We start from the raw sequence: 8,546 nt of genomic DNA, 5'->3' as shown, positions 1-8,546 counted from the left end.
TGTTTTGTTTTATAATAGGGTTGATTTCATTTTTCTTCTTTTGATAAGTTGAAATGCTGGAAAACTTACTATTAAAGACTTGAGTTGTAGCCTTGGCTCATGCAACAACACTCTTGGGTTGAGGACTGGTTTGATTCTAAGAAGAAGATGGCTCAGTGTGAGGAGAGAAATGCTCAGCTACATTAGGAACTGAAACTTTACAACCTGATGTCGAATTCTGTATTGCTCTGAGCCTTTCAGGTGCTGGTGATAAAATACCCAGCTTGAACTGATAAAATACCCAGCTTGAACTGACTAAAACAGAGAAAGGAATCTATGGTCTCTCTTACCTGTAACCCTCCAGTGAGTAGCACCTGTTTCAGGCAAGTCTTGGATCAAGATTCAGTTTAATGGACAGCACCTTTCTCAGGCTGGCAGCTGCACTGTGGATTGCAGTCAATAACCCAGGTATCCCTAATACACAGTTCTCTCTGGTCCAAAGGAGGAGGGAAGAGGCCACTTTGGGGACTGAAGCTGTTCACTGGGATTGGCCACGGGGATGTCTAACAATTACTTGAGAAAGTGGCTTTGTATGGAAGCTGTGATACTCTGATCATTTTTATGTACTGGAACTTTTGTTTTTTATTTTCAATTCCAAGAAGAAATTTTTCTTCCTTTAGTTGCTGGAAACATATTATGAATACTCGAAGATTTGACCTAGGAAGGAGATGGAAAATTCTATAGCTAAGGCCTTTATTTGTGCGGAGGAAGCTGGGGTCTGGGAAGGTAAAATGATCCGTAGTCCTTTAGCAAGTGATTGCTTACAGGATTCTATTACCCAGTTAAGTGAACTGGAATGCCAGGGAGCACAAATAGGACATTATAAACATTTCCTTGGATATGCAGAAACTCATAAAAGGTGTCAAACAATGACAAAAATTAACTCTCACTGGTGTATGAATTGACATTTAATGAAAGTCAAATTCACAGACAGTGACTTGACTATGAAAGTATTTATAAGAACACTGTTAAAATTTAACTGCAGGGATTTGAATATAGCTCGATTCAGCAAATAAGCCTAATGTGCAAGTCAGAATGATCTTTCAAAACAATTGTCTGAAGAAATCAAGGCTAAAAGCTGGTTGCCATAGTCTGTCCATTTGGATATACATAGCTTTTCGTCCCTTGACAGTCCTCTAAAAATAAAAAGTGGTGTAGTACAAAAGAAACAGTAAAGGATCTGGAGGTGGACGCCTTGGGTTTTCATTTTGCCCTGCAACTCCCATGCTGTGAGACACAGAGTAAACCGAGCTATCTTTTTGGGCCCTCTGTGTAGAGAAGTATCAGCTGTGTGGATGATAAAGGAGAGCGTGTACATGTGTACCCTTTTGCACCTAGTTGTGGGAGGCACGTAGGACTGTGCTACGAGCTGCTGCGAGCCTGGAGGCAGTGGAGTCTTCTGAACATCTTCAATGGGAATAGCAGGGCTTGAGTTCCTTTATGCCGAGTTCCACTAGATTTCACTGCAGCAAGTCACCACTAGCAATAGCCTCACTTCTTCTAGGGGAAGAGGAGAGTCTCCCTGCACTGGTGCTTGGGTCCACAGCAGCAAAAGGCCAGCTCTTGGCTCCGAGTCCAGCTGACAAATGCTGTTGTGGACATCTCCTTCATCAGAAGCATTGGGGGCTGATGTTTATGTCTTGGGTTTGTGGTCTATTTCATATTTCTGTTTTAGTGGCATTTAGTGAGTGTACAAGGTTAAATTCTAAAACAAGGAAACTTTCCTTTCAGAGGCCTCAGGCAAGAACTTTAGGGGTTCCTGGACAATTTCGCCATGAGTTATGGAGACAGACAGACATCAGGAATGCTGCATGTGCACTCTTGCTAGCGTGCATAACTGTGTGAAACATTATATTGCCTGTATTGACGTGCTTGAGTGTGTATGTCTGTGTGAATTTACAGTCCAGGAGTGACAGGTTGTTTGATCACAGCTATTTGGCAGCAGCTATCACCACTGTTGGCCCAGATGTTTATGAAGGAAATGGGTAGATTGTGTTGTCTACCTATTTTGCATAGCTGTGTGGAACCTGCAAAAGCTGTGGTTAATTTTTATCTCTCTTTTCCCTTCTCTTTCTCTTTCTATCACAAAAAGTTGGGTACTGTCAAACAAAATGAAAGACATGAAAACATTTGATAATGTATAAAAAGTCAGTTAATACTGATACTATTGATGGTTATGATTAGAACTAGGTTTTAGGCCAGCCTTTTCATCACTGTGACCAAAATACCTGACAAGCACAACTTAGAGGGAGGAAGGTTTATTTTAGGCGTATGATTTCAGAGGTCAGTCCATGATCACCCGGCTTGGGGCAGAACAACTCGGCAGCAGGGTGATGGGGCTTTAAAACATAATGAACATGGAAACACCTCGCTCAGCTCTTGGCAGTGGGAAGCAAAGCAGAGAGGAAGTGGTCAGGGACAGATACAGTCCCTAACACCACACCCCTGGGAGCCACGCCTTCTAGCCATATCCCACCTCCAAACCTGGCTGTGTTATGTGACACACAAGCTTCTCTGGAGGAAATGTTAAATCCAAAACGTAACAAGCTGTTTATTAGTAAGCACAAGCCCTGCCAGCCTGGCCGCAGCGTGATATCCTTGCAGTCACCCTTAGCAACACATTGTATTCTGCCATTGCTCAGGTGATATCACACATCTAAGCCAATGACGGCTGTGGATACTCACAATCAGAACAGACACTGACAGGTAGACTACCTCGGCCAATGCTGCTGAGCAGCAGTGTTTTTTCTCTGGTCAAGTCTTCTCAGAGGTAGACATTTATTTCATTTGACAGGTACTTTTTCTGTCATACACGATTCAGTCAGATAACTTTCTAAGAGACCTACTAAGCTTGTCCTCAATCTGGAATTCTTGAGCCCTTACAGTATTTTTGGACTTTTTCTCAGGATCTGTGAGTTCATTTCATTTTCAAATAGATTGATTCTTTCTCTCTCTCTCTCTCTCTCTTTCCCTTTGGCAGTGGCTTTTAAAAATTAATAGCTGTGTGTCCTGGCTCTTCTATGTGACTCTTTCAGATTTGAGTATTGGGACATAGTTTTTGTACAGGTGTTCTGGTGTCTCCAGAAAAAAGCAAATTTTACTTTGAACATTTTAGTGTGTGTGTGTGTGTGTGTGTGTGTCTGTCTGTACTGGGGATTGAACCCAGGGCCTCAAGTATCTTGTGCACGTGCTTTACCACTGAGCCACATTCCAAGCTCTACTTTGAACTTTGAAAGAAGCATAGGTGGGTACCCGTGACTTGTGGACCTCAGATTATCATCATATGCCCGTGGCTAATCCATCTGGCACTTGATCTGATTCATCTCCTCTTCATGAGTGGCTCCTACTTTACCTTCCCTCCCCTCTGCCTAACTTCCAGTGGGAGAGCTCACACCTCAAGTGGGGCCATGGATTTGGGTGCTTGAAAAGCCATGTGGTCCATCCCTCAGACTGTTAAGCAACTCACCACTGCCCCACAGCCAGGGACATGTGTATGTTAGGGAAGGGTTAGCTGTGCTTTGTGTCTCTGGGTTTGGAAGCCTTGTCTCCAAATCACCAGGTTTCACTTTAGGGCACCTATAACGGTTCTTTTTCTCTGTTGGGCTAGAACCCACTAAAAGTACTTGTTCCGTTCTAAACTCTGGAGCCATACCAAGCAGCCCGCTAGTCAGACAGGCATCACGGGTGACAAGTCATGTGCCTTTTTCTGGTAGGGCACAGGTTTTGTTGAAAGTCTGCAGATTGCTTCTAAGGATGTGGTAAGAACGGAACAACACATCTCTATTTTTTAATGGACGTTAAATATTTGGATTTAATTTCTTTAAAAAAATAGAACTCTTAACAAATTTTTCACAAATGGGACACTTTTTGAAAAGCATTACAGGAAATTTCTTGGTTAAAGAAGGACTAAGGCTGGGCATGGTGGAACATGCTTGTAGTCCTAGTACTTGGGAGGCTGAGACAGGAGTATCACCGGTTCAAAGCCAGCTTCAGCAACTTAATCAGGTTTTCAGTAATTCAATGAGACTGTTTCCAAATAAAAACTAAAATAAGGCTGAGGGTGTAGCTTGGAGGTAGAATGACCCTAGAGTCAATCCCAGAACTGCACACAGACACACACATACTGACTCCTTTGAAGATCTGGGCATGATGCATACCTGTAATCCCAGTACTTGGAGGCTGAGAAAGGAGGATTACAGGTTTGAGGCCAGCTTCAGCAACTTAGCAAGACCTTGTTTCAAAATAAAAAATAAAATTGGGCATGGTAATTCACACCTGTAATCCCCATACTTGGTAGGCTAAAACAGGAGGAGCACAAGTTCAAGACCAGCCTCAGCAATTTAATGAGACCCTCACAACCTAGTGAAACCCTGTTTCAAAGCAAAAATAAAAAAGGGCTGGGGGTATAGCTTGGAGGTAGAATACCCCTAGGTTCAATCCCCAGAAACACACACACACACACACACACACACACACTCATATGGCAATGCAAACAACCATTTTCTATCATAAATTTTGCAAATTTGAATTTTCAAAAGGTTTTTCTAACCAGGTGTGGTGTCTCACACCAGTAATCCCAGTATCTGAGAGTCTGAGACAGGAGGATTGCAGTTTGAGAACAGCTACAGCAATTTAGCAAAGCCCTCAGCAACTTAATGAGACCCTTCTTCAAAATAAAAAATAAATAAAGGCTGGAAGTACAGCATAGAGGCAGAATGCTCCTGCATTCAGTCCCCAATACCACAAAACAAAACTAAAGGATGGTTTTGTTAAAATTAAATTTCCTTTTTAAATTTAATTTTTAGTAGTTAATATATTTACACTGTTTCAAGATAAGAAAACATGAAAAGGTATTTTAAAAAAGACTTTTCCTCAATTCTGTCTGCCATATACCCAGTCCTCCCAGCTCCACGTCCCTTACATCCTGGGTCTTGCAAATACGAACACAAAAATGTATATTTGTTTAAAACAGGCATGTCTTGAGAGAAAGCACTGTAAAACTCAGACCTCTCATTAGATTTTAAGTGATTTTGTAAGATATTTGAGAAATACTGGTACAGTTTCAGAATGAGAATAAACTAATGTGTTTTGTTGACTGTAAATAGTAGAAATTGGTTTACTAATAAATTAAAAGTTTTTCCTTTGAGTAATTTTCTCTGTTTTATTTAATAAACTTTTATGATTATATATATAAATGTATGCTCATTGTGGAATATTTGTGGACTATAAGAACACACAGAACAAAGAGTATGCTCACCTATAATCCCAGTTTGGTACGGTATGTATTTTCCCTACTCCACTCTGCATCTGTCCTCGATTTTCCCCACCCCCTTTACATAAGCTTATTTTCTGCATCTCCCCACCCATGCATCTAGCAAGCCATGTCATTATTGATAACTGTGCACCCACTCAAGTCTCAGTTGCAAGCAGCCTCTCTCAACAGGCACCCATCACACCCTCCTGGCCCCTCCCCGAGCCTTCTCGGCACATGGGAGCCTCAGGTTGACCCTACCTATCACCTTTCTAGTTACCACCACCCCAGGCCCTTTGCACCCAGACTAGGATGCTTGTGTTGCCATTAAACTCACCCCCAGCCTCCGTGCATGTCCTTGCACTCCCCTCAGACCCACCCAGGTGGCGCCATCCCAACCCTGGCTAACCCCTATGTCTGCTTCCTCCAACTTTGTACTGAAATTTCTGGATGTGGTGGCATAAAACATACTACGACCTTGCAGGCAGGTCCCGTTTAAATGACCACAAACCTCTGAAAGGCTTTTGGGGGTTTCAGCACTCCTGGGCCATCTTCCTGGTCATGTCACCATTTTGCTGTTTCAGACTGTCTTAGACCTTTCAGTGTCCCCTCAGACTCCATCATTGCCCAGACTTCGTCATTGCCCACACTCCGGGAGTTCCTTTGATGGTCTCATTTAGTCAGGGACCTCTGACATCTTCCCCACCAAGCCTGCAGAGGTGCCTACCCTCAACCGGGTGAGCTGCCTGTGCTGAACTCAGCTGCCAAACTCTCCTCTGAGGCAAGATAGTCCCCTGCTGCTTCATTAGCATGCCCCGCCCTACCAGGTCACTCCTGGCGTCACCCTAAACAGGCTGTCACTTCTTTCTGAAAAACAAAACATTCCACCCCTCACCCTATACCTGTCTTCTGCTAGGTGCTCAGAAGCTGACCCCAATAGGAAGGTTCCTGTCTGGCAGACAGCTCTGGAGGGAAAAGTGGCCTCCACTCAGCTGGAGGCCAGGCAGCTGGGCCTTAATTTGTCCCTCACACCACCACCCTTGCCTAGGAGTGTCCCCAGGCACTGAAACTTCCAGGCACTTTCTGTGGTCTGTGGAGGCACCTTCAACAGCCTCTCACACACGGACTCCCACCAGCTGAGGACCGAGGGGGAGGGGAGGGGAAGGAGCTGTGCACAAGGGCTGGCAGCGCCCCCTGCTGCCTCTTCATGCCTGCACCTGTCATTTTCCTACCTAGCGTCAGGCTGGACCAAAATCATCTGTAGGCCTGGAGCAGGAGTATAATTGGAGGCCTATAAACCATAATAGACTTTTTTTTTTTTGTGGTACTGGGATTCCTGGAAGCCCTTCTACCTCCAGTTTACACTCCCAGACCTATTTTTACATTTTTTAAATTTGGAAACAGGGTCTCCTAAGCCAGCGCGCGTGGCGGGCTTCGAACCTGCGCGATCCTCCTGTCTTTTCCTCCCAAGCGCGGGGATTTCAAGCGTGCGCCACCACGCCCAGCCATAATAGACATTTAAGTAACCAATAAACTATTAAATATAGTACAATCTGCTCTTCTACAGCAAGCATCTTTGGGATGCTTGAAAGGCTAGGACAGTTTTTACCATTTTTGTTGTGTGGAGAGCGCCTGTCCCAGGCCAAGGAGCTGCCTCTTTCTCCTCTATCCCCTCTGTTCCCAGCTCCTTCTGGATTACCAGAAGCCCTAAAGTATGTGTAAAAACATGAAAAAGTTCACACTTAGATCTCTGTGTACTTAAGCCCAGAATTTTGTGGAAGAATTCTGTATGATCCCAACTCAGTATCTCTCTTTTATTTTTTGTGCTACTGGGGGTGGAACCCAGGGGCTTTTCTACCTCCGGGTTATACTCCCAGGCCTATTTTATACTTTATTTGGAAACAGGGTCTCACTAAATTGCTGAGAGCCTCATTAAGTAGCTGAGGCTGGTTTCAAACCTGTGCAATCCTCCTGTCTCAGCCTCCCAAGCACTGAGATTACAAGCGTGTGCCACCACGCCCAGCAGTATCTCTTTGAAGATATTTCCTGATGCCCCTTCCCACCCTTAATCCACTCTGTATCTATTATTACTGAATTTATTTATGTAGGAATACTTTCCCTTCATTTATTTCAAAACACCAAAACAACATTTAAAACCCCAAAGGGTGAGCTGGGCATGATGACACATGCCTGTAGTCCCAGCTATTCAGGAGTTTGAGGCAGGAGATTGAAAGTTGGAGGCCAGCTCCATCTTAGTGAAATCCTGTCTCAAAATAGAAAATAAAAAGGGCTGGAGGTGTAGTTCAGTGGTAGAAAACCCTGGGTTCAATCCTCAGTACTGTCAACAACAACAACAACAACAACAACAACAACAACAACAACAACAACAACAGAAGCAACAATACCTCATAAACCCAAAATGATAAGCCACAAACTAGGAAATGGTATCAGACACATTACATAACTGACAAAGGACGTACACATGCATACCATATCAGTCAACATTCTCACTGCTGTAATCTAAAACAACTAAATATATAACTTAGAGGAAGTAAGATTTATTTGCTCACAGGTTTTGGAGATTTCAGAGTTCAGTCCGTGTGAGGCTGGGGTCTATGGAGCTCAGGGCATGGTAGGAGGGAGCAGATAGAGGATAGAGGAAGGGCTCTGCTCTCACATCAATGGAGGCCAGAGCAAGAGAGAGCAAGCAAGGGGACTCAAAGACAAAAGTGATGGGGAATGTGCCGGTATTAGAAAATTGCTTTGGTATTAATTTCAAAATGTAAAAGGTCGTCAGGGCCTGGGTGCTGTGCAGACACACAGGCAGGGAGGGGGAAACAGGGTTCCCCTCACCAAAAATGATTAGCAAGTGCACAAATAGTTATAGCCCAGGGCATTCATATTTGAAAGACAAGTTTGCATAATAAATAACTTCTAGCAAATAGGCTAAAATTCTCCAAGGACATGGGAGGGTGGTACAGGCCTTTGTCAAAGGGGCAGATACCATGTGGCCCCTGACTTTGGAGACCAAGTTACACATCTTAGTCTTAACAAAGTCTTACACTGGAGACAGGGGCGGGCCCACACCTGCATCAGGACAGGAAGAAGGCTTTTTCAAGCAGGATGAGAGATGGTAAACCCTCATAATCATATCAAAAGGCTTGTACTGCAAATAATGGGCGGGCCCACACCTAGTCAGGTCAGGAAGACTATTGGTTAAGTTTTATTGTTATGGTAAAACTGTTACGGTGCCCCT

Source organism: Muscardinus avellanarius (assembly GCF_963383645.1).
Source record: "Muscardinus avellanarius genome assembly, chromosome: 2".
NCBI classification, from domain to species: domain Eukaryota; kingdom Metazoa; phylum Chordata; class Mammalia; order Rodentia; family Gliridae; genus Muscardinus; species Muscardinus avellanarius.
Note: the sequence above shows the minus strand (reverse complement) of the source record.